The sequence below is a fragment of the Sciurus carolinensis genome, chromosome 2, assembly GCF_902686445.1.
Source record: "Sciurus carolinensis chromosome 2, mSciCar1.2, whole genome shotgun sequence".
Lineage (NCBI taxonomy): Eukaryota > Metazoa > Chordata > Mammalia > Rodentia > Sciuridae > Sciurus > Sciurus carolinensis.
The window spans coordinates 4,618,276-4,644,854 of NC_062214.1; the positions used below are offsets into that span (position 1 = coordinate 4,618,276).

Sequence of the window (26,579 nt, forward strand, 5' to 3'; positions counted from 1 at the left end):
AATCTAAGAGCTAGTGGTAGGAGGGCTTCTTCTACCCCTCAATTTATTTTTTATTTTTATTTTAATTTATTTATATTTTTGGTTTATTTTTTAATCTTTTAATCTTTTATTTGTTCTTTTTAGATATACATGACAGTAGACTGTATTTTGACATTATATATACGTGGAGTATAACTTTTCTGATTAGGATCCCAATCTTGGTTGTACGTGATGTGGTGGTGTACTCCCTCAATTTGTGCTGCCTTGTGTCTTACTTATACTTGACAATTGAAGTGTTTGGGTGGCACTATCACACTGATTGACACCAAGAACTCTCAAGTCCTATTACCCACTGTCCTGGCTCTCCCATACCTGTAGCTGGGTTGACTTGGGTTGCTCACTCACCCAATCTGTTTTCTTTCCTTTCCTTTTCTTCTTTCTTTTCTTTTCTTTCTTTTTTAAAGAAATGGAGATTGAACTCAGGGGTGCTTAACCATTGAGCCACATCCCCAGCCCTTTTTTGTATTTTGTTTTGAGACAGAGTCTCACTGAGTTGCCTGGGGCATCACTAAGTTGCTGAGGCTGGCTTTGAGTCTGTGATCCTCCTGCCTTAGCCCACCAGGCCACTGGGATTATAGGCGTGTGCCACTGTGCCTGGCCTGTTTAATTTCTTTGTCTGGAAAATGGTATGATAGCAACTGCATCCTAGGATTGGTTTGAGGATTAGATGAGGTAGTACACATAAAACATTTTAGTCTGATGCCTGGCACAGTGGGTATTGTGGTCAGTAATTTCGTTCATCATCATCTTCACCAATGGATTTTAATATAAAATCTTCTGATTCAATATAACAGCTGCTACTATGTGAAGTATTTTGTATTATCCTGTCTTATAAATGAAAGAAATTTAGAATCAGGCTAAATAACTTACCTAGTATGGCACAACTTGTCAGTGGTAGAACTGATAATCAAATTTGTTCCCTCTGACTCCTGTTCTTTTTATACTGCTATGCAGATTAGTCCCACAAATATCCTTTTTAAAAATTCTGTTTTTTTTTTTTTTTTTTTTTTTTTTTTTTTGGAATAGAGTCTTGCACTGTTGCCCAGGTTGATCCTGGATTCTAGTGATACTCCTTCCCAAGCCTCCAAGTAGCTGGGAATATTGACACACACCACCACAACCGACTATAAAGACTCTTAACCCAGTGATTGGAGCATGGGTGTCAGTTTGGGTGGTACTGTGTCTGTTGGCTCCTTGGGCACTTTTGTCTAAATGATGCAATGCTTCTTGGTTCAGACTGTAAGACCCTTGGGGCAGGGATGTGGGTCATCCTTTTTTATAACTCAATGTGCTGCATGATCTAGGTGCTCAATTAATGTTGTTATGTTAACAATAATGGATTCTGAGGTGTGTTTGATTTACTTTGTGATTCTTGATTAAGTTTGGCTAATTTATAAAAATTTGGTTAATTTATAAAAGAAACTGTAATGAATGGGTGCCTTGTTTTTTAAATCATTCAGAGTCTTCGGGCCATCACAGCACTGAAAAGATTTAATTTTAGAGAATTGGCTTGCTGAAGCAATTTAAATTCCTTCTCTGGAGAGCAGAAAGTGTGGGGGATGGCCTACTATATTGGTTTTCATGTAGCACTGCCTGTGGAAGGTGGAACTCAGAGTCTGCCTAAGGGCCTAAAGGCCTGTGAGTGTTGGGGTTGCTTATAATGTGAAGGCTGAAAAAGTATTATTGTTGGTAAGGTTTGCTTGGTCTCCTTAGAATTTAATGGACAAACAAAAATGGGTGGGAAGAAAAACATGAAAGGAATCTTTTGCAAATATAGAGACCTGAGAGACCTTTCTATAAAATTTAATATGTAGTTGCTATGGCTTGAATCTAGAATGTCCCCAAAGGCTCATGTGTCAAAGGCTTGGTCTCCAATACAGCAATGTTCACAAGCGGGGCTAATTTAAGAAATGATTGGATCATGAGGCCTCTAACCTCGTCTGTGGATTAATCTGTTGGTGGATTTGTAATTTGAATGAACTACTTGGAGGTGATAGAAACTGTAGGAGAACTTACTTAGAGGGAGAGGGAGTGGGCCTTAGGGATTTTATCTTGTCCCATAGCCACCCCCACTTGCCACGCATATCTCTTTCTCCCTTCCCCTCCCACCCCCCCCTCCTTGGCTGCCATGAGGTGAGCAGCTTTCCTTTGCTGTGCCCTTCTCTCATGATTTTTTGACTTTGGAACCAGCCATTCAGGATTGAGACCTCTGAAATTGTGAGTTGAAGTAAATCTTTCCTCCTGAGTTGTTTTTCTTAGGCATTTTGTCCTAGAGGAGAAAGCTGACTAACACAGAAGTCATATTTGGATCCTTGGTTGAACAAACCACTCTCTAAAGAAAGACATTGTTGAGACAGTTGAACATTGAACTCAGACTGGTATTGGTATTAAGAATTATTATTAATTTTGTTGAATGTGATAATGGTGCCATATTTTCATTTGTTGGATGTGATTATGGTGTTATCCAAAACAGACAAACAGGCGTTCATGAGTGAAACGATTTGATGTGTGAAGTTTGCTTTTAAATACTGCAGCAAATATTAAATAAAAGATTGGGAGAAGGGGTCACAGAAAAAATGACTAAATGCTAAAGCTGTTGCTGGGGACTAACCTATTTTTGCATATGTTTAAAAAGTTTCCAAAAGATTTTTAAAAAATAAGAAGAAAGCGTCACATAATCAAGCATTGGCAGGGGAATTGGAAACTGGGTTTTAATTCTGAAGTCATGACAGAGTTATTGTAAGATGCGTTTGCCTTTGAAAGACTGACTCATAAAATACATTAGTATTTGGGGATGTATGTTTCTTTTCAAATGCTTAGTTTTCAAGAGGCATGTGTGAAAGAGCTTAGAAGAGGGCATACTGTGTATAAGAAAAGCCAGGTGCCAGCTGTGGTGTCCGGAGCCCTGGTGAACAGGTCAGCCAAGCTTGTGACCTTCAGACTTTCAGAGTCTCAGTTCTGGAAGGAGCAAAGCACATCCAGCCTTGAATAAAAGACGTCTCTAGAGTCAAGGCATCCAGTTCACTTGTTTTGTTCCATGTATGCAAAAATGCCCTTTTCAGGTACTGCAATCAGCTGCTTGCCCCCAAACTAGAGACATTTCATTAATTTAAGTCCTAAACTATTGGACTTTTTATCTGACTAATATAAACTTGGCTCAAGATTGTCAGTTATGTTTTTATAAAAGTTTCCCTGTCAAGTGAAATCATTTGAACAGGATTAGCAGCTAACTGAGTATTCTATTACTTTGAGAAATAGAACAAAACTCATTTTTTTCCATGAAGGGTCAGATTATCTTTTTGGCTTTTCAGACCTGAAGTCCTCTGATGCAGCCTCAGCTCTGTGATTGTAGCTGAAGCAGCTATAGAGCTCACATAGATGAATGTACATGGCTGTGACCTCCAAGACTTGACCTACACACATAGGCAGTGGGCAGATTGGCCCCCAGGTGTTGGTTTGCTGACCCCTACTCTAAGTCACACTTGGCTTCGTTCCCTAGTCCTGTCGTTCCTGTAGACTGAGTCCACCTGACAAGAGTCTCTCCCAGGATCTGTGAGAGAGCTGTGTTGTGCCAGAACCCCCCTGCTCTGTTAAAAGCTCCTTGACAAGACACCCACCTGAGGCCTCCTCTTTCCTGTGCTGGTTGTGAATGAGCATGTCCTCTTGGTGGGATGAGAAGGGCAGGGAGCCAGAGTCACAGTAGAGAATCAGGTCCAGCCTTGCTCCTGACCTCTTCTGACGTGCTCACTTCTGTTGCCTTTTAATTTACTTTTCTTCCCCTTCTTCTGTGCCACGCCCCCGCTACCTCCCCCACTTCTCTTTCTTCCCTCTCTATATATTATGTGTGTGTATGTGTGTGTGTGGTACCAGGGATTGAACCCAGAGATGCTTAGCCACTGAGACACATCCCCAGCCCCTTTTATTTTTTGAGAGAGGGTCTCACTAAGTTGTTTAGAACCTTGCTAAATTGCTAAGACTAGCCTTGAACTTGCAATCCTTAGCCTCCTGTGTCCTAGGATTATAGGCATGTGCCACTGTGCCTGGCTCTGTCTGTATCTTTTATTTATTTATTTTTTCCATTTACATTCAAGGTTATGATTGATAAGTATAAGTCTTAGCCCTGTTATGTTGTTAAATTTCTTATGTTTCTTTTGAATATTCCTTGATCTTTTATTCCTCTCTTGTTGTTCATCTTTGTAGTTTGATACTTTACTGTATTAATAAGATTTTATTCTTTTCTGTTTCTCTGTGTATCTGTTATTCTGAGTTTTATACTTTTATCTGTTTTAATCATGGTAATTCTCTTTCTTTCACTCTTTATGCAGGAGTCCAATAAACATCCAATAATTGGAAGGGCATGAATTTTCAATTTTTGCTGGTACTGGAAAGTCTATTTCTTCTTTATGTCTGAAGTATAGCTTTGCTTGAAACACAATTTCTTGTTTGGTGTTTTGATTCTTCTCTGTGGAATTGGAGGCCAACACTGGGCTCTTCTACTCGGCCATCTTCATAGAAACTCTTGGCCTTTGGATAGAAACAGGAATTTATTTGCCAGGAAGGATGATCTCATCATATTTCTTCTCAAAACATGCATGCCTTCCTCTTGGCTGATTGGCTTCAGAGGTGCGGTCCATGGTCAGCCAACTCCATTACTCTGGGCTTGCAGTGAGGCAGAGCATCATGGCGGGAGGGTGCTGCTCATGCAGCCTAGGATCAGAGAGGGTTCTGTATTTTTCATTTCCTGTGAGGTCAGAAATTCCTTGAAATTGTCTCTGTTTGGAAAAGCCTTGTAAATGGCTGTCTTCATTACAAAATAAAAATAAAATCACATCATAAAAATTTTAAAAGTTCTTTTTAAAAAAAAATTTATAATAAACCCAGCTAATGAGAGAGAGAATGGTTTTCATCTTCAAAAAGCCTATGAGTCTTAACACTGATGGAAAGAAGAAAAGAGGTGAGGGTACATGGTTGGCGTCCACATCTGATAGTCATTCAGCCATGAAACCAGCGTTCCTCCCACTTCTCCAAAGTGTCAGGCCACAGGAAGTGCTAAGGACAGAGGCATGAACAGGGAGCCTTGGCTGGGCTCCTGTGACAGACAGGTAAGGCAGTACAGACAGAGACAGAAGAGTGAGGCAAGAGCAAGACAGGGGTCCTGGGTGTGCTGAGAGTGGAGTTGGGGGTTGACTGGGCGTCGGGCCAGGCGGAGGAAGGCAGTGGGCCTTTGAGACAGCCTGCTCTGCCTGGATGAGGCCTGGTGAGCAGGTGGGAGCCTTGGAGGTAAGGGGTGTATGGGAGAGAAGGAATAGGGGGAGACTGGAAGATAGGACTGGTGACTGTCTGTGAAGACTGCTCCACCAGCTAGCGGGGTTAGACCTAACCAGGAGGCGGATGTTCTGGTGGAACTTAAGTCTGAGTGAGGCAACCCTGGTTGTGCTACAAAAGCTGTTTTTTCTTTAGGACTAATGATATGGCAAACTGTGTTCTGCGCTTTTAGCATTTTAACTTGAGTATAAAATCCCCATGAGGCAGATATTTTTAACATCATTTTACTGCTGAGCAGGCTCAGAAGGGGCACAGAAAGGCTAAGTAACTTGCCCCAAGTTACCCAGCTAGTGAGTGGCAGGGTTGGAATTGAAGCCAGAGACTTGCTGAGTGTAGGGATGTGGGCACTGCTTGCTTTGCGTGCTAAGGCTTCTGAGAGCTCTGAGAGGTGCTCTTGAGTTGAGATTCGAGTGAAGATGGAGATTTTCACATGAAGAGCTGGAGAAAGTGTCCAGGTGTCATTCTTCCCTGTCAGGGATGAGCTAGAAGGCCTGTGTGTCTAGAGCGCAGTCAGTGACAGACCCGGAAGGAGGGAGGAGTCTGTGGGGCCATACCACTCGTGGCCCTTAAGTCCATCTCAAAGTGAAGTGTCTGATTTTTAAAATATTTTCTTAGTGCCAGGGTCAAACCCAGGGTCTTGCATGTGATAGGGAAGTGTGCACCCCTGAGGTACCCCAGAACTGAAGGCCTTGCCTTATATTCAAGAATCATGGGAAATCGCTGGGGAATTTTAACCAGGGGAGTGACTAGAGCTGAATTTAGAGAAAGGGTGGGCTGGTGGAGAAGCAAGCCAGGGATGGAAAGCCCAGGGTGTTCCTGGGGTCCAGTCGGGGTGGGATCCAATAAGGGAGATGGGTAAGAGGGCCAGGAATGGGGTTGGTGGCTGTCCCTGCTGGTAAGGGAAGACTCAGTGCCAAGACTGATCTTGTGGGAAACTGAGGCAACACCTCTACTCCCTCCAGATTGGGTCAGGTACCCATTCTCTGTTTCTGAAATGGCGCCCTGTCTCAGGTCACCCTCTAGCAGCATTTTAAAGTGGTATCATTCTGTTCATCAGTACGGTGTGCACTACTGCACTCACCTTCTCTTTCTCTGTCCCCTAACTGGGTGGGTTGGCAGGAATATCGGGCACGTAATGTCAAAGTGAAGCACATGAACTGCTTGAAGATGCAGAGTTCTTGCCTAGCAGGTAACCTGAGTAAATGCTTCCCGTTGACCGCCAGTGTAAAAGTCAGAGTCATAAATAACGATGGGTTTTGGAAGCCCTGATTAAAGCCACAAATCAAAGAGGAATTTCCATGTATGCATGGTGTAGAGAGGACGGCTGCTCATGAATTAAGTTGGTCTTTCAGCCAGCCCATTGCCTCGTGCTAGTAATAACCATCAGTAGCCCTCAAAGATTTGCAATATAAAACATTATGTGCTGGACGGATCTGCTCATATGAGAGCTGATAAATCAGCGTGGGTCTTGTTTGAGAATGACATTTATATAGAGGAAGTTTGCTATGTGACTTGCTGTTGAAATTTAGTTAAGTCAACAAGGACCTGCAGTCTTGGGGGGTCAGTTCCCCAAGAAAAGACAGTAAAGAGTCAAGAGCATTCTTTGTCTTTTAGATGAGTTAGTTTTGTCTAGTTTAGTTCATAAAGGTCCCAAATTAGGAATTTGCATTAGTACCTGTAAGCCTGTTAGAAGGACAAAACCACTTTAAATAACACGGGAATGGTTTTAAGTTCCCCCCAAATCATCTAAAGCCTTTCAAAGAGTTGTTCTTTAAAGATGGCTAATGAGACCCCCTAAAAATTAATTATTTACTAAATGTTCTAATTAGTACATTCTTTTTAAAAAAAATACAAATTTTGCAAATAGTGCTTACCAGCTTCTTGGCTACCAATAACCAGTCTTCCTACAGTTTGAGTTGGACCTGACATAGTGGACCACGTCCGTCATGTGTTCTCTGTCCAGAGTTCCCCTCGCACTGTGTCAGAGACGGAATATTGGGTCATATGGATGATTGGTCTGACCCAGGGTGTCATATCTCACCCAGAGTTATGGTGCCAGGATGACATGTTGAATGGAGAATCATAAATCCTGGGAGTGCCTGGAGAAGGGATTCTTGATGAAAATGCTTGCCAGGATGGATGTGCCCTCATGTTCTGCCGCCAGCTCCATCCCTGTTCATGTCTGGAACAGAAAAGGTATCTCACTGGGCATGTTACATTGTGTTTATTTTTTCTCACCTTTTCACTTAAAACTATTTCAGTTTGGCTGTTTATTCAGGGTGTGGTGGCGTTCTTTGAAGTCTCCAGTGTCTCTGTGCCCCTTGAAGGTGGCAGACTTGCTTCTGCAGTGCTCATGCCTTTGTCTGGAGTGTTCTTTTCCCTTCCCCAGATCCTCTTTCTCTTCCCATGTGGGAGATTCTCTCTCAGCCTTCAGGGCCCACCTGGGTTCCTGCTTCCTTCGTAGAGATGTCTCCATCTCTCTGCCCTCTTGCCAGTCTCCTGCGGGCAGTTTCCCATGGTTCTTGCCATCCTGGCATTGTGGGTTGTTGTGCATGAGATGACTTTTATTCCCTGGGAGCTTTTAGAATCTGGGGACCCCATCCATTTGCCTCTAGATCCCCCACGCTCCATTGGATTGTGGTTTACTGTCGAAGTTAACCATGGCGGGGTAGTTTGCTACTGACAGGCCATCTGCTCTCAGGCTTATCTTTTGATTCTTTTCTTGTTGCAAAATAATCTATAATGTTTCTTTTCTTTCTCTTTTTATTAGATTATGTCTACTGTGCTTTGAGCCTGTGAAACACGTTCGCCTAACATTAGATTTAGAATATTAATTTGTACTTACCCTTAGACAGATTGATGTCTTGTAAAAAGCAGGCAAAAACTCAAGGGTTCAAAGAGTGTTTCTCTACAGCCTTCTTGTCTGATTTATGTTATGCCCCAGATTGTTTTAAATGATGAAGATACTGACAGTATTCATTAATTTTGGTAGATAACCCTTGAGTGACTGGTTATCACAGAGGAGGGCAAATCCTTTTTCTGCATCATAGGATTCCCAGATATGTTTTTCTGGTGGATTTTAATTAGAGAAGGACTTTTGTTCATTTTTTTTTTTTTATTTTTTAAAAACATATTCACCTGGCATCAGGGTCTGTTATTCTTCACAAACAGGGCAGGACCTACTGAAGGTGGGACTGATCCTAATTTTGGTTACATGAGCTCAGAATCACCTTGTTTGGGTTAGATGTCAGCTATTGAAGTTTTAGACTTGGACTTCCTGGTGGAGGCCAGTGGCACTGGACTATAGGAATGTTGGGCACAGTTTAGGGATACTGGGCAGCCTGTGTGTCTGCAGCCCAGGAGACAGGGGATGCCGGAAGGGTCACAGGCCTGCATATCACACTCATACTTTTTCTAGGTCCTACTACAACTGTCCTTTGCTAATTTTAATCTTAATCAGTGATGTCCCATGGAAACTTGCCAGTGAACCTAATATGTGGCAGTTTATTATGGCATTGATGCAAATGAAAGCAAAGCATGATCAGTATTGGTTTTTTATTCTTTAAATTGGACCAAGAAAGCATGGAGTTATTATTAAAAATGATTTTCTTCAGAAAACTTTGCTTCTCTGCATTATGTTGAACTTTCATGAATGGAGTTGGTTACTCCCCTCTCACCAAATGTAAAAAATACAATGAAAACAATTTGAACAAGGAATGATTTATGTGCTATTTCATATTTCATTCCTGATATGAACCTTGAGACTCCTGGTGTTCACGGGTGGCCTAGTTTTTGGGTCCTGGAACAGTGGACTGCTCGTGATACCTCCATGTAGCCCTAGACCCCTTGTTCCTGACAGCAGCTGCCAGATAGCATGTCATCTTAGCAGTGCCCAGAAATGTAAATTCTAGAAAACCCTTTAGAGAGTAGGATTCATTTTATGTGCTACTTCCATTGTCAGGGGACACAGCAAACTAGCTCGGCAGGTTTTTACCATTCCTTCCTGCACTCAGCAACTTTTATTGAGTGCCTGCGGTGTCAGGCGTAGCAATGAGTTGATCCAGATTCCTGCTCTAGGGGTGAGGAAGTGGGGAGTGGGCACAGGTGATAAACAGGAAACATAGTAAGTAAAGTTGTTTTTGTTTTTGGGTTTTTTTGGTTTGTTTGTTTTGTATTGCTTTAGAAGGTGATGACTTCTCTGGAAAAACTGAAAAGTAGATCTGGGTAAGCAGCGTATAGATGGAGGACTTGCAGTTTCAAAATAAGGTGGAAGACCTCCCTGAGAGAATGATGTACAAGCAAAGATTTTTACTGAGGGGAAAGTGACGAGAGAGGACATTTCAGGAGAGTTCCAGGCTACGGGAATAGCCAGCACCCAGGCTTTTGTCTGAGAGGTGACTGAGCGTGTGGGTATAGCCCTGAGGTCCTGTGCTGTGGTGATGGAGAGGAGAGGAGGTGCGAGCTGAGGTCAGAGTCCTTCCCCCAGCTGGACGCTCCCTGGTCAGCAGGTAGGTGACCAGCTCAGGACGCTTCCTCTTCCAGGGGCTTCTCATCAGGTGATTTTGCCATACCTCCTACCCCAGTGACACCTATGTCTGGAGGTAATTTTGATTGTCACACTCAGGGAGGGAGCTTCTGGCAGGTGGTGGGTAGAAGCCAGAGCTCCTGCTGAACATTCTACAGTGTGTGGGATGCCCCCACATCAAAGGAGGTCAGTAGTGCTGAGGCTGAGAAACCTGCATGATTATTGCGTAGTTCATAGGCTGTTGATCCATTTAGTTTGTCTTTGAAGACTGAACCAAAAATAAATAAATTAATAAAACATCATGGAAAAGAAGTTATTAATCACAGTAGTTGCAATTGACAGTGAAGCTAATGTTGGCTATTTTCATTTACTGTGAGGAAAGAAAGTCCTTATCTTGCTTGTACATTTTAGTAAATCTGGTAGTTTTAAGGAGTAGTTAAAACAAACTCATATACCATTCATAAGTAAGTAATGATAATTTAATTTGAACTCAAGTAGGATCTTCAGATTTTGAAAGGGTCCAGGATATTGATCCACACAAGGGAATATGTTTACTTATATGAAAAAAAATTGATTTTCACTACTTACAATAAAAGGTATTTGCATATGAACATGAATTTACTATTAAAAGATTTTTCTTGATTTGCACCAATCCAGGGTTTTTCATAAATCAGTCATTTGTGTGTCAATTTTATAATTTTTACCTTGTCAGTATATTACATATATTTTTCTTTATATAAAATAATTTATTTCATTTAAAACCATTTGGGGAAACTTCTATTCATTGCTTTAAATGAAACAACCCAAAATACCATAAAACAGAAATTAAAAAAACATTATTAAGTTCCAGGTAGACACAGTTGCCTGCAGTGATTCTGAACAAGAGACTGAATTCAAAGGAAGGTTACCAGTCTCAAGGAAAAGTGTGGGACATGCTGGCATCAAAGGAAATTTGCTTTTACTGTATTTCATCACATAATTGTCACAGATTTTGTGCCAAATTTTTTTGCAAAAAAGTAGGGTGTGGCCATTAGGTGAAACTTTTTTGAAAAAATTGTGCTGGTATTACTTAAAAATAGTTTATTACTAAATTGTCTTTGGTGTAAGACTAGGATGCATGGTAATATCCCTGTGAATATATGTTAAAATTGAACTGTCCAAATTGACATGCATCATTTCTTCATGACAGTTAAGTATGTTTTTCTGGTCTGAAAAAAATTAACACATTTGTTGTTATTGATTTGTGCATTAAATTGCTTGAGAAAATTTACTAAAGTTTTATGGAAGTGTGGACTTGGAAAATTTACTTTTGTGTCTAACAGTTTTGTACTGCTGTCGTTGGTTTTAGTATCTGACACCATCCTCTCGCCACTCATGAAATGTGCTCACTGTGAACACTGCAACCTCTACACAAACCACGCAGCTGGCTTCCAAATACACCAAGAACTAGCTTTGAGAGTTGCCGGCTCATGGTTCTTACCTCTGTATGATGACACTAACCTAACTAGACAGTTTCTATCTCACAGCTAGACTTGGAGGTCCTTCAAACATGTGGACTGTGCCATATAACGTCTGGCACACAGCAGACTTAACAAATGTCCATTTCTGTAGAAAGCAGTCTTCTTGAGCCTTTGATTACCAGGATTCAGTCCATGAGTGTCCAGCAGCCTCAGAGAAGAGAAAGTCCAGCTTATTTCATCTCCATTCCTGAAGGCTAATTCACTGATATAATGTTCTGTGTTGACAGGTTTTTCTTTCATTCCTCTAATGAAATGGTTTTCACTGTCTTCTGCTTCTACTCTTTCTGGTGAGGAGTCAGAAATCATTCAGATTATTACTCCATGTATGTGATTGGTAATTTGAGTATGATGTGTCTAAGTGAAGTTTTCTGTGTATTTGTCTTCTTGGAATTTACTAAGATTCCATATTTTGGGCATTTATGTCTTTCACCAAATTTGGGAAATTTTTGGTCATTTTTTTTGTCATCTCTGTTCTTCAAGTTCATTCAGTGAATTTTAATATTTCATATATTATTTCAATTCTAGAATTTTATTTGGTGCCTTTTTACAAATAACACTTCTTTGTTGAGAAATCTCATCTTTTCATTCATTACTGGCACATTTTCCTTTACTTTTATAAACATTATTATAGTACTTGCTTTAAAATCCTTGTCTATAATTCCAGCATTTGAGCATCAGTCGGTTCTGATTTTTGCCTTTTCACTTAGTTGATGTTTTCCTCCTTTCTTTGTGTACTGAGTAATTTTGAACTGTAACCTGGATATTGTGAATGTTATATGTTGTAGAATCTCTGGATTCTGCATGTACTTCCAAAGAGTATTGGTTTAAAAAGGTTATTAGGTGAGGTGAGGTGAGATCAGCTGAGGTGATGGATATGTTAACTTCTCTCTCCTGTAGAGGGCAGTGCCCCAAATCCCAGTTCATTTCTTTAGCCTTAGCTGTGCCGCACTGATTTTGCCACGCACATTGCATGGTTGAGGGATGAAATCATGACTCGGGCAGGGTTTAATGGAGAGCCTTCCCCTCTCTGAAGTTCTTCTTTCTAGAATTCCTCCAATCCTCCTTCCCCAAATTTTCTAGTGATTATGGTTGTCCTGAACACTGGAGATAGAAACGTAAACAATATCAGTAAAGTAATGTACTCAATGACTCAATAATAGAGGACTTGTTTGTGTCAGATGTTGTGTGTGTCTGTCATCCGTCTGTTTATCTCGTGTCGTTGAGCCTGTACGTCAGCAGACATCTGAACCAGACATTGTCAGGCTGCCTTTAAGCTGAAGAAGCTGAGTTAGGCGAGAGGGGTTACAGACCTAATACGTGCACAGCTGTACGTCAGAACCGGCTCTGATGCAAGGCCTCTCATGCCTACTAAGTATACAGTTGTTTCTCTAATACTTTTCAGTGAGAAATGGGAATTAAGCCTCTTCATCTTTCTGTTTTTGTTATTCTTTGGTGTTCTGCAGTGCGCCTGGATATGGATGTGTTATTAAATATTCAGTTTAGCATTTGTACCTAAAATGGAGATTCATGGTATTTTTCAGTTCTGAGAAATGATCAGCGGTCCTGTCTTAGTGGCCCCTCCTGAGTCCAGTATCTCTGTGAGAGCAGGGACTGGAGTCGCCTTCGCCCGACATTCTCCACGTGTCTTCGCTGTCCCCTGGTCCCCACCCTTTACTTCTCCGTGCAGCAATCTGGAGCTTTGGCAGATCAGCCTTCCACTCATTGACGTTCTCTTGAACTGTGTCTGTGCTGCCGCATCTGCCATTTACTGAAATATTAATCACATTGTCTTTATTTTCCATTTCTACTTGATCTTTTTGGATGTGTCTTCCCCCTTCCCCATTTTCCTTTTTGATTATGAGGTCAGTTTAAAAAATTTTATTTCAAGCATATTTTTTGATAATCTCTTTCACATTTTTCTGATACTTCTAATCTTGAAGTATGAACTCTTGCTTGTGATGGTTTGCAGCCATGTGTGGTGTGGTGCGAGATGTGTATCGCCTTCAGGGTGATCCTGTGAAGTTCCATGTGTCTGGGCTGTGCAAGAGTTTCTTTGGAACACTTTCTAGTTTTCTCCTGCTGGGAAGCCTGGGACTTTCTCATGAGTTGGACAGCGATTGTCTTGGTAGGCTAGGGCTCTTGTACTTTGGGGCAGTGTAGATTTGGACTCTATGCCTAGGCTGTGCAGGCCTCTGGTTTCCATGTTCTCAGGGGTGTCTCCACCACCTAGATGGACAGCTGCTTTATATTGGGCCTTCATTTCAGTTCGTTTTCTGTATCTTTCATCCCCATGTGGTCTTAAATGCTGGTCATGAGGGGTCAGCTTCTACTGACTGCCTTCTCTTTGATATATATATATATATATTTTTTTTTTTTTTGGTGGTCCTGGGAATTGAACTCAGGGCCTTGTGCATGCTAGGCAAGCACTCTACCAACTGAGCTATACTCCCATCCCCTCCATTTAAAAATATTAAAGACTTTTTTGGTGGAGGGGTAGGTGGGCAGAGAGGAGTTCCATTCCACTTTCATATTGTTGGAAGTCTCAGTAACTAGGCCTTGTCATCCAAATCCCATGCATCTCTGGGACATTATACTGGGTTAGGGTAGTGACCGTGGGGAGTGGAAAAATGAGCCTAGAGAGCAGAATGGCCATTTATTATTTCTTACAGTGAGATAATTATTTGCTAGGAGGCTGAGATATCCAGAATGATAGGTCAGTAGCTTTCTTCTGGACAGAATGTAGAGTAAGAAGTTGACTGCTTTTCCAGTGCCACTCAGGCAGATAGGATCTTACTGGCCAGCATGAATAGCCTGGGGATTTTCATGTACATTCTTCCACACCTTTATGAAGAAGCGAAGGTGTCCCTGAAGGCTGTGCAGCTCCCTGTGGCCTTACAACTGCTATGCATTCTTTGGATCTTAATTGGGGATCTCAAAGACCACAAGGTCGCTTCATAAAATGGAGCCAGAGCACAGGAGTTCAGTCCTCTGAAGAGTGTTTCCGCCATCACATCAGTGCAAGCACCTTGCCAAGAGATCACTGTAGCTACTGTCATACCTGACTTGGAAAGAAAAGAATGGGCAGATGTTACGTTTTCCTATTATTTTCAAAGTCACTTTGATTGATGTATAGTTCACACACAATAAAATTCACCAAAATTTGATTTGTTAAAATGAATCTTAGAAAAATAGAGTTTGTGATTGCAACTACATTACAGGAAATGAAACATTGTCCAGCATTCTCAGAAGTCTTCTCATGCTCACCGATGGGCACACCGTTCCCCTGCCCTGATGCCAGCCAGTGTGGCTCAGCTAAGTGCTGCTGTGGTTTCTTCTTCTCTGCAGCTTCCTGTTAGTAGCGCTACGCAGTATCATCGCAGGATCAAGTCCTCTTCCCCTGGCATAATGTCTCTGAGCTGCATCTGCATGTTGCATATTAGCAACTGTGAGAAGCATCCGTCGTATGGATGTCCAGCTTGTTTATTCATGTAGGACTTGATGGATATCTTGTTTATTTCTGGTTTTGGGCTACTAAAAATAAAATTGTAATGAATGTACAAGTCTTTGTGTGAATGCGCTTTCATTTCTCTCGGGCCAACACAGGAGTGGACCATGTGGCCAGTGTGTATTTAATCTCTAAGGAACTGCCAAACCATTTTAGTGGCCACACTGCTTTGCATTTCCACTTGCAGAGTGTGAGAGACCCAGTTGCCCAGTGTCTCTGCTTACATATTTGACATGGTCAATTAAGAAAATAGCCTTCCTGACCTTCAGTGTAGTTTTTAATTGATATTTCCTTCACTGATAATGATATTGTACATCTTTTTCCTGTGCTTACCTGTCATTTATATACATTGCTTGTTATGATGTCTGTTCAAGTCTTATACCTATTTTTGGAATCAAGCCTTTCAGAGATTTTTCTATACCTAGATACAAATATTTATATGTTTTGCAAATATTTTCTTCCTGGTCTATGGCTCAATTTTCCACTTTCTTATTTTGAAGAACAAAAGTTCTTCATTTTGATCGTTTAATTCACCAGTATTTAGTTATGGCACATGATTTATATACCTCTCTAAGAAATCTTTGCCTTACCCAAGAACACAATGTTTTCCTCTAGTTTTATTTTTTGAATTTTTGTCATTGAAGGACTTGAGTCCATTATGTTACCTAAGGATTAAGTTCATTCCGCCTCCTACATGTATTCAACTGTTCTAATACTGTTGGCTGAAAAGAGTGTCCTTTCTCTACTGAATTACCTTGGCACCTTTGTAAAAAATGAATTGACCTTAGATCTGTGCATCCTTTTGTGAATTTTTCTCTTGTCTTCCATATTTATCTACGTTTATCCTTAAATCCTTATCACAGTGTCATGCTGAACGTCTTTCACAAGTCATTCCACTTGGTTCTTCTTTTTCAAAATCATTTTGTTTATTTCATGTCCTTTGGATTTTCATATACATTTAGAATTAGCTTGTTGATTTCTACCAAACTAATTGCTGGGCTTTTATTATTTATTTTTGGTAGTGGGGATTGAACCGAGAGGCACTTTACCACTGAGCCACATCCCCAGCCCTTTTATTTTTTATTTTGAGAAAGGGTCTAGCTAAGTTGCTTAAGGCCTTTCTAAGTTGCTGAGGCTGGCCTTGAGCTTGCAATCATCCTGCCTCAGCCTCCCTAGCCACTGGGATTATAGGCATGTGCCATTGCTGGGCTATTGATTGGGATAAAATTGGATTTGTAAATAAATTTGGGAAGAGTTTACATTGTAACAATATTGAGTCTTCTGATCCAAGACAGTAGCTTAATTTCATTTAAAAATTCCTTTTAGGGCTGGGGATATAGCTCAGTTGGTACAGTGTTTGCCTCACAAGCACAAGGTCCTGGGTTCAATCCCCAGCACCACAGGAAAAAGAAACAAAATTCCTTTTAACATTCTTTGATTATAGGATTTGTGCATATTTTGTTAAATTTATCCCTAAGAGCTTCATATTTTTGACGCCCTCATGAATGGTATTTAAAAGTTCTAATGCCCAGCAGTGTGTTGCTAGCATCCAGGTGTTTTCCACCTGTGTGTTTGTGTCCTGCTTACTGTTCTCACTGCGCCCTGTGATCCTGCTGGGATCTTCAGCATGCTGTTGGGCGAGAAGACAATTTGACTTTGTCCTTGCCGTCTCTTTTGTCTTCCTTTGTCACTGCTGTTTTACTTCTACCTGTGCCTGTAAACCCCACATTATTTTTGCTTTATTAGTCATCTTTTGAGGAGATCGTAAAGAACTAGGAGAACTGTTGCTCTATTACCCACACGCCTGCTGTTCCTACTCCTCGTCCTCTGCTCGAGTAGCCTCAGCTTTCCATCTGCGATTTCCTTAACGTTTCTCTTAAGTGTATGGCATTGAGTTCTTACAGCTTTTGCTTATTTTATTTTATTATTATTATTATTTGGTACTGGGGATTGAACCCAGGGGCACTTATTCTACCTCTGAGCCACATCCCCAGCCCATTTTTTATATTTTATTTAGAGACAGGGCCTTGCTGTTGCTTAGGGCCTTGCTAAGTTGCTGAGGCTGGCTTTGAACTTGCAGTCCTCCTGCCTCAGCCTCCCAAGCCCCTGGGATTACAGGTGTGTACCTCCACCCCAGCTCACTTCTGCTTATTTTAAAAAGTCTGCATTTCCCTTTAAAATTTGAAAGGTTTTTCTCCAGGTAAAGAATTCTGGTCAAGGGGCTGGGACTGTAGCTCAGTGGCAGAGTGCTTGCCTAGTACCTGTGAGGCACTGGGTTCTATCCTCAGAACCATGTAAACAAATAAAATAAAGGCATGCTGTCCATCTACAACTACCAAAAAACAAACAAACAAACAAAACAAAAGAACAACAACAACAACAAAAAGAATTCTGGTCCAGGTCTTTTCTTTCAGTGCTGTAAAGACACTTTTCTACTTTTTTCTTCACTGCATGCTTTTTGATAAGTTGGCTATTATTTTTTCTTTGTTTCTGAATTTTTTATGTAATGCATCTTTTTTTTCTTGAACTTCACTTAAGGTTTTTCTACATACAATTACAATTCGTCAATTAAATGTAAAATAGACGATTAAAAGAGACCTCTCGGAAGAATAAAAAACCCAGAATAGCTAAAGCAATCCTTAGCAGGAAGAGTGAAACGGGGTATCGAAATACCAGAACTTCAACCATACTACAAAGCAATAGTAACAAAAACGGCATGGTATTGGCACCAAAATAGACAGGTAGACCAATGGTACAGAATAGAGGACACGGACACAAACCCAAATAAATACAATTTTCTCATACTAGACAAAGGGGCCAAAAATATGCAATGGAGAAAAGATAGCCTGTTCAACAAATGGCGCTGGGAAAACTGGAAATCTATTTGCAACAGAATGAAACTAAACCCCTATCTCTCATCCTGCACAAAACTCAACTCACAATGGATCAAGGACCTTGAAATCAGACCAGAGACCCTGCATCTTATAGAAGAAAAAGTAGATCCAAATCTTCAACTTGTTGGCTTAGGATCAGATTTCCTTAACAGGACTCCCATAGCACAAGAAATAAAAGTAAGAATCAATAACTGGGATAGATTCAAACTAAATAGCTTTCTCTCAGCAAAGGAAACTATCAGCAATGCAAAGAGAGAACCTACAGAGTGGGAGAATATCTTTGCCACTCATACTTCAGATAGAGCACTAATTTCCAGAATATATAAAGAACTCAAAAATCTCTACACCAAGAATACAAATAACCCAATCAACAAATGGGCTAAGGATATGAACAGATGCTTCACAGAAGAAGATCTACAAGCAATCAACAAACATATGAAAAAACGTTCACCATCTTTAGTAATAAGAGAAATGCAAATCAAAACTACACTAAGATTCCATCTCACCCCAATTAGAATGGCGATTATCAAGAATACAAGCAACAATACGTGTTGGAGAGGACGTGGGGAAAAAGGTACACTCATACATTGCTGGTGGGGTTGCAAATTAGTGCAGCCACTTTGGAAAGCAGTGTGGAGATTCTTTAGAAAACTTGGAATTGACCCACCATTTGACCCAGCTATCCCACTCCTTGGCCTATGCCCAAAGGACTTAAAATGAGCATACTACAGAGATACAGCCACATCAATGTTCATAGCTGCTCAATTCACAATAGCCAGACTGTGGAACCAACCTAGATGTCCTTCAATTGATGAATGGATAAAGAAACTGTGGTATATATATACAATGGAATATTACTCAGCTATAAAGAATAATAAAATTATGGCACTTGCAGGCAAATGGATGAAATTGGAGAATATCATGCTAAGTGAGATAAGCCAATCTCAAAAATCCAAAGGGCGAATGATCTCACTGATAAGTGGATGATGACACATAATGGGGGGTGGGAGTGGGACAAGAATGGAGGAAGGAGGTACTGTATAGAGGGAAAAGAGGGGTGGGAGGGGTGGGGGGAAGGAAAAAATAACAGAATGAATCAAACACCATTACCCTATGTAAATGTATGATTATGCAAGTGGTATGCTGTTACTCCACGTACAACAGAAACAATATGTATTCCATTTGTTTACAATTAAAAAAAAAAGAGACCTCTCTGTCCCTTGTTTGCAGCCAGTGACTGGTGGCCCTGGTGAGGGACTCCATTGTGCATGTCTGCGCGGGATCCTGGAGTTCTGGGCTCCCTGTGCTTACAGTTCCTGTCAGAGTCTTACAAGCCGGCCACGCCTCTCCTGCGCTCCCATCTCTTTTCTTTTCTCCTAAGGTCCCGCACCCTCCCCGACCCTGTCTGCAGGTGGCTGGTGCTTCCTTCGTTTTCTTCTGTCTTGTTTCCTGTCTTGCTTCACTGTGGGTGGCTTCTGTGCTGTGCCTTGAGTCTCTGGTTTTTTATCAGCTGTGTAATCTTCCGTTGATTTCTTTCAGTTTATCTTTTAATTTATTGTTTTTCATCACTCAGATGTATATTTAATTAAGTCTTATTTGCATTTTTGTCCTCAAAATCATATTTTTTGGAATATATAGGACATATTTTTAATTGCTCTGTAGGGAGAATTTTCTATTAATTTCACCAAAAGTTTCTAGGAAACGTTTTTTCCCTTCACTTTTCCTGGCTTTGGTCATATTCTCTGACTTCTTGACATGCTTGGTAAAATTCCATTGGTTGGGAGACTTCAAGAAGTCCCTGTGGTTGGTTGCTAGATTTCGCTGTCTAAGTGGCGTCAGTGCAGTCGTGGATTTCGTCAGTAGGCACAGTTAATTTGGAGGTTACTTGGCGTCACTGAGACTGTTCACAAGCGCTCCCAGGGCAGTGCTGGAGAAAGCGCTCCTGGGGACTGGTCCAGCCCTGCCCCTCTGTCTGCAGCTGAGTCTCTTTGGGACCTCTCTGCTCATGGTTGCCGTGCTGCACCTTCCCCTCCAAGTCCTGACCTCCTGGCCCTCCTCAGTCTTTGGTTTCCCTTGGTAGAAACTGGCCTTATGTGTTCAGTGCTGCAGTCCTAGGGCTCCCTGTGTACCCAGTAGGGTTCGTATCCTTTCTCTGAGGGATCATGTCCTGCGCTGCCCGAAACTGTTGCTTCCATTCATTTTTTTCTGGTTTCCTTCTTGTGCAGGCCACTTCAGTCTCGTCCCCCTTTTACCACCTGGAGGACTCTCTTCCTTGCCAGCCACCAGCCTCCCCCGGCGCTGTCATTCTTTCAGTGTCCTTCTGACTAGCTCGTCCTGCGTAGCTGCGGGGGCGCTGCCAGGCTGGAACACAGTCGTTCCCACTGCTTTGGGACTTCGGTCCTCTTCCTTTACCTGTCCACTCATGTTCTTAGGGTTCTTCCTACTGCTTATTTCATGGTCTATATCTAACATTCACTTTTTTAGGTTTGTTCTCATACATTTCTTTTGGTGGCATCAGCTTTTCATTTAACTTCTTTTTGTTGAGAACTCAGTCCCAGTCAGACACTTCACTGGGGCTTGGGAGCTTTGGGGGCTCCCAGAGTATTGGGGACAGATGTGATGCCACAACAGAACCCTGTGCCAATGCTTCTGCGGCCAGCGTGGGAAGGAAGAGCCCATGGCCCCTGGAAGGCAGTAGGGGGAGACTGGCCTCTTGGGGCCTCGGAAGGGCTCTTTGGGAGAAGGATTCTCAAACTGGGGTGAAAGAAGTGAGCGTCTCAGGCCAAGGGAAGAACAGGGACAGGACCACTGAGAGGGTTGGGTGCATTTGAAGAACTACAGGCAGGGCAGTGTGTCTACTCTGACAGTGTAGCGTGTGCAGTGTCTGTGGTCTGAGTGTGAGTTCACATTCTGACCCCAATTTTCTAGGACCTTTTGCAGTTTTCTTAACCTCTCTAAGGATTCCTTAATAGTAACATGGGGATAATATAGTTGATGTTGGCGGCTGTGGCTGTGGCTCAGTGGTAGAGAGCTTACCTGGCACATGTGAGGCACTGGGTTCCATCCTCAGCACCACTTAATACTAAATAAAATAAAGGCATTGTGTCCATCTACAACTAAAAATATTTTTAAAATTATGGTTGATGTCAAGATTTAACAAAGCGCTGCTACATAAAATGCCCTTAGCACAGTTCCTGGCTTAGGAAATAACCAATAAGGGTTAATTATTATCCAGTATTTTATTGTTTATAGATGTTATTTCCTTCTTTTATGTAGCTAGTGTTGTCGAATTTCTAATATTCTGCAATAATAGCTACTCTTTTGAGGGACTGATTGCCAAAGTCTTTCGTTCCTAATTAAGCAGAGTTTCTTGCAGAGTTCCTGGGTATTTCCTGGGTATTTTCTGTTACCTTAAAACAGCAAGGTAGTTGTTGACCCACAAGCATGGTGGGCCTTGGGCTCTTCTGCATGAGGAGTTTGAGTGTACTGCTTGGAGTCTCTTCCGGCCCAGAATGCCTGTGAGCCTGGAGCACCGCACTGCTGTTTTGTACCTGTCCTGTTCTGAGTCTCTCCATGCAGGGTCTGCAGGTGCTCTGCGCTTGCCTGTGCTAGGGGCTGCGTGCTCCTGCTGGGCCCTTGGGAGCATGCCTGTGAATGTTGTGCCCAGCACTGTGCTCCTTGGGCTTGGCTGCCACTCCAGGGGATGTGTTCATCTGAGGCAGTGATCCTGCAGAGAAACCACATATTTTGATTATGTCACATATATTTTTTCTACAAATGTATAATTCTTTATTAAAATTCTCCAAGTAACTATTTTACAGTGTGCATTTTTAATAAGTTCTTATTACTAGCTTAACAGAATTATCTGAGAAAAATGTGGTTATTATTCCAGAAAAAAGTAGGCACCGAGGCACCAGCGTGTCATTTCTATTTTAAACTCTTATCAGTTACTGCCCAAATTGATGCTGGTTTTCCTGTCTGCAGGGAAGGACCCCCTGCTTTGGGCCCCAGCAGTGCTCCTGGCACAGCGATGGGGTTTTCCCGGGCAGGGAATGATGGGAGGCGGTTACGCCTCCGCGGCAGGTGCTGCCCATCTTCCCAGAAGTGACTCTGGGGGCAGTTCTCTTGCCAAAGCTAGCCTTGGGGAGCTCTTTGGCAGTCTGTTTCTCTGTCTTTATTCTTCTGGGTCAGAGGTGGAAAGGCTGGTGAAGGAGGAGGAGGAGGCAGGGCTTGGCGGTATGTTTTTCCAGCCAGGGTCTCTTTCAAAATGGCCAGAGTCTTCTTGGTAATCGAATTTCGATCTAGGCAGCTCCCCACCTGCCTTGTCCTCTCAGTTGATGCCTTCTTCTCCACCAGGAAAGAGATGAGAGGAGAGAAATGGTCACATGGGGTATTCTTTAAAAAAGATGCCCATATATTCTAAAATGGATAAGATGCACATGCCTGCGCAGATGTGTCTGAGCCCAGGCCTTGTGTAGGCCTGGATGCCCACCTTTCTCCACGGCCTCGCCTCTGCCTGTAGGTTCCTGCCTTGTGGGAGTGAGATTTGTGCTAGAAACATGAATGTAAATCCTTGTGTTTACGAAATTTTCTGCTTGTTTTACCCACACCTAATTGGACAGCTGTATTTCAATGATTCATCTTTGTTGAATTTTCCTGAAGAATTCTAACTAATGCTTCAGGATTCTTTTGACAGTTGTGTCAGTGGTTTACACAACATGCCACTGAGTTGTTCAGCCAGAGTAGGGAGGGTAAGGGGCCTGCCAGGCTTGGGAGCACAGGCTGGTCACTTGTGGGTGGATCGCTCACTCTGCTGGGGACAGACTGGATGACTGGCTGAGGGAAGGTGGCTTAGCCTTTCTAGGTACTCGTTTGTTCATCTGGACAGTGAAGATGATGGTAATTTCTCTGGATCGAGTTGACGTGGGAATTGTGCCCTACCCACAGGTGCTGCCTTGCCCCAGTTCATTACACCTGCCCAAAAAAGTAGCTCCCTGGACCTTGGTGGTTCCTGGAGAACAGCCTCTCTGCTATGAGTTCATTATGCCCTGGGATTAGCCCGTGTGCTTTATAGAGTGGATGGAAAGATTAGGTGATTGGCTCTGGGCTTTCTTGGTGAAACACATGGGTTTGAAGTGAAGTTATTATGTGTTTGTGTTAGCCAGGTTTGCATTTCTGTGACCAGAATACCTGAAAAATCAATTTAAAGAAGGAAAGATAGATTTTGGCTCTTGGTTTAGAGGTCTTGGTCCATGGTTATCTTGGCTCCATTACTTTGGGCCTAACATGAGGCAGACCATCAGAGCAGGATAGGGTGGAGGAAAGCTGTTCAGCTCATGGTAGCCAATGCAGCAGGGAGTGATGGTGGGAGAGGCCCTGGGACAAGATATACCCTTCTAGGGTACATCCCCAGTGACCTACTTCCTCCAATGAGGCCCTAGTTCCCGAAGTTTCCACCACCTCCACTAATATTGTCGATCAGTTTATTAATTGCTCAGTGGATTAATCCATTGATAAGATCAGAGCCCTAACGATCCAATCACTTCTGCAAATTCCCTTGTCTGAAATCACTGCTTTAGGGACCAAGCCTAAGCACATGAGCCTTTGTGGGACAATCCAGATCCAAACTATAGCAGTGTTTAATAAGCATCTACTATGGGTCAGGCATTGTACTAGTCCCAAAGGAACCGGCAGTAACTGGTCACAGTCCTGCCCACAGGAGCTTCTGTCATAGAAGAGTTTGTTGTGTATAGTAGTGAACTGTAATATGGCAGCAGGTCAGACCAGGTTGCCACCACCTGGAGCATTTGAGGTGAGCACGGTGAGCAGGACAGGCTTTCTAGAGAGGCTGCACCCCAGGCAAGACCTCACAGCCAAAACGAGAAGAACCCCCAGTTGTGATAGACCAAAGCATGGGGGACATAAAGGATGGTGGCCAGTGGTAAGGGTTGGCTGGAACCACAGGTCTTCATGTGTATGAAGTCGTGTGTTCCACGTCCGGAAGAGGTCTGATGAGAACACGGAGGCAGAGACAGGGTAGGTGGCTCGACTTCTGGCCACACGCTTAGCAGGCAGTGGCTGTGGATTCATTCCATTCCAGGTGCACTTGGCGCAGAGCTGTGAGCTCAGCCACCGTGTTGCCTTGGGGAGCGGATGCTGGCCTCAGTCAGGGATGCAGGAGGAGCAGGCTCTGAGGGAAGAGAAAGGAGGGCAGCTGGCTCATTTCCAGCCAGAGTGAACTGGGGAGCCTGAGCATGGTAGGGAGGGGTGTGACTGGGTGTCACCAGGCCAGAGCGTGGTGGGCGGGAGTAGATGGCACTCGGGAAGCCATGCCAGGACATTAGGTAGAGGAGATGTGGGGCGGGCTTCTTGTCAGATTCTTGCTTTTTTTCCTCTGACGGTTTTCAGTGGGTGTGAGTAGTGCTGCACGGCCGTTTGTCACTGGGGTGAGCCTTTTCCTCCCCTTGCTTCTGAGAGCTGTAGTAGAGGAGTAGTTTGTGTCCCTGCTGATTGGAGGTGACCCTGCACCAGACAGATGGCCCTGAGGAAAGGTGTCCGGCTCTTGGGTATGATCTGGTCCTACCACCCTTCCTTTGGGTTGTGCAGTGCTCCATTTCACCTGAGATGGATTCTCAAAGTCAGGGTTCCTGGAGGCGCTGGCTGGGAAGGCCTGTGATGGCAGGAAGCAGGCCACGAGGCCATGGCTCAGGGTGACTCATCTTGGTCAATGCAGTCAGGAGTGTGCTTTTCTGTTTTTGTTTTTGGTGCTGGGGTTCAAACCCAGGGGTGCTCTACCACCTAGCCACACGCCCACTCCTTTGTGTTTTTTCTTTTGAGTTGGGGGTCTTGCTAAGATGCTGAGACTGGCCTCCAACTTGTGAGCCTCCTACCTCAGCCTCCCGAGCCGCTGGGATTATAGGTTGCATCACTGACTGGCATGAGAGTGCTTTTAAAGTTTCTCATTTTCTCCTCTAGATGGATTTGAAGATTACAGTAGGATCGTGACAGCAGGAGGATACCAAACTTCTTGGACCTTCTAGGCCAGGACAACCTGCTCCCTCTGGTACACCTGGAATCTTTAACTGGTAAGCACAGCAACAGGCCTGGGCACAGTTGCAGCCCTCTGCTGTGTTTGGGTCATAGTGACACTGGGTGGCCACCTTGCTGCTACAGCTTGGATGAGGTGCGATACAGGCTGTGCCCCTGAGGCCTGTATTCTCACCTTATCAGCTATTATGAAGCTGTAATCCAGAACTTTCTATTGTGGAAACCTGTATCTTATTAGTTTTATGTCTAGGTAGTTGAATTTTTTATGCTAATATAATTGTGCAATTTCTTAAACTTTCTAGTTGTTGCTGATATGTGGAAATGAAATTAATTTTATGTTTTTATTTTGTCATCTCAATGCTAAATTTATTTCTTTATTAATTTTACTATACATCCTGTGGATTACTTGCAGTCTTCTACATATATCAATGACATTGTTTGTGAAAAATGGCAGTTTTATTTCTTCCTCTCTTTTCCTTTTTTTTTTTTTTTTTTTGGTGTTGGGAGATTGAACTCAGGGGCCTTTGACCACTGAGCCACATCCCCAGCCTTATTTTGTATTTTATTAGAGACAGGGTCTCACCGAGTTGCCTAGCACCTCACTTTTGCCGAGGCTGGCTTTGAATTTGCCATCCTCTTGCCTCAGCCTCCCGAGCTGCTGGGATGACAGGCATAGCCACTGCACCACACATTTCTCCCTTTCTTATTTTATGTTTTTAGTTACTTTCCTTTATTGGCTTAAAAAAGCTTACATTTCTAACTTATATTTCTAGTTTATTTAAAATTTTAAAAATAATTTCATGCAGAAAAAGTTTCAGGAATGTAGAAGGAGCCCCCACAGGCTCTCCTTCACTCAGCATCACAGCCAGCACCTGCCCCTTGGTTCTGTGTGGGTGATCTTGACCTGAGCCCCTGGGAGGAGCTGTCCTCATGCTGCTCTCCCCTCCTCGCTCTTTCCTGAGAACGTGGCACTGACCATTCCCTCCTATAATCATAGCACAATTAAACTAACTGACACAGCACTGTTGTCTGACGTGTGGCTTTTAATGAAATCTTGCCAGTTGTCCAAATGGCATCTTTAATGTTGTTTTTCTGGGTGTCTCTCTGTCCAGCATCTTGTATTGCCTTTAATTTTTATGAATCTTTAGTCTCCTGTAATCGCCGTTTCTGTCTTTAGCTCTGACATTTTTGGAAGAGTACAGGTCATTTGTTTTGTAAAAATAAACTTGGTTTACTAAGTGTTTTTTAAATCATCTTTGAGGTCTGAATTTTAAGTGATGCTTCTCCTGTATCTGTTGAGATATCAGGTGTTTTTTTTCTCCATTAAAGTTCTCTTTTTAAAAATGCTCTTTAAAACTTCTTTTATTGTCAAGTGTAACACATATAGAAATCTGGATACAACATACATATAGAGTCTAAAACATTTTTAAGAAGCAAATGTCCATGTAGTCACATGCCTAGGTCAAACAATTGTACATTGCTAGCATTTGGGGCCCCACGCTCCATTTTTGATCACTACTTCCTGCCTACCAAGCATATGTACCATCTTGATTTTTATGTCAATCACATCTTAAATTTTATGTCTAGTATCTAGCTCCAAATAATCTGATTTAATTTAGTTTCTCTGAATTTGATATATGTGAAATCATACAGGAAATATTAATTTGTGCATTCTGTATATAGTGTGAGTTTGTTCCCTTTGTGACAATGTTCTTGGACTGTGC

General features: G+C 42.5%; 1 long non-coding RNA gene across 7 annotated transcripts in view; it reads left to right on the forward strand.

Moving 5' to 3' along the window:
- LOC124976220 (uncharacterized) overlaps positions 1 to 26,579 on the forward strand; it is a 79,929-nt gene that overhangs the window by 1,704 nt on the left and 51,646 nt on the right. For all 7 annotated transcript variants that reach the window (XR_007107022.1, XR_007107026.1, XR_007107021.1 and 4 more), the window contains exon 2: positions 24,784 to 24,893. This is a non-coding gene — a long non-coding RNA (uncharacterized LOC124976220). The remainder of the gene's footprint in view (positions 1 to 24,783; positions 24,894 to 26,579) is intronic.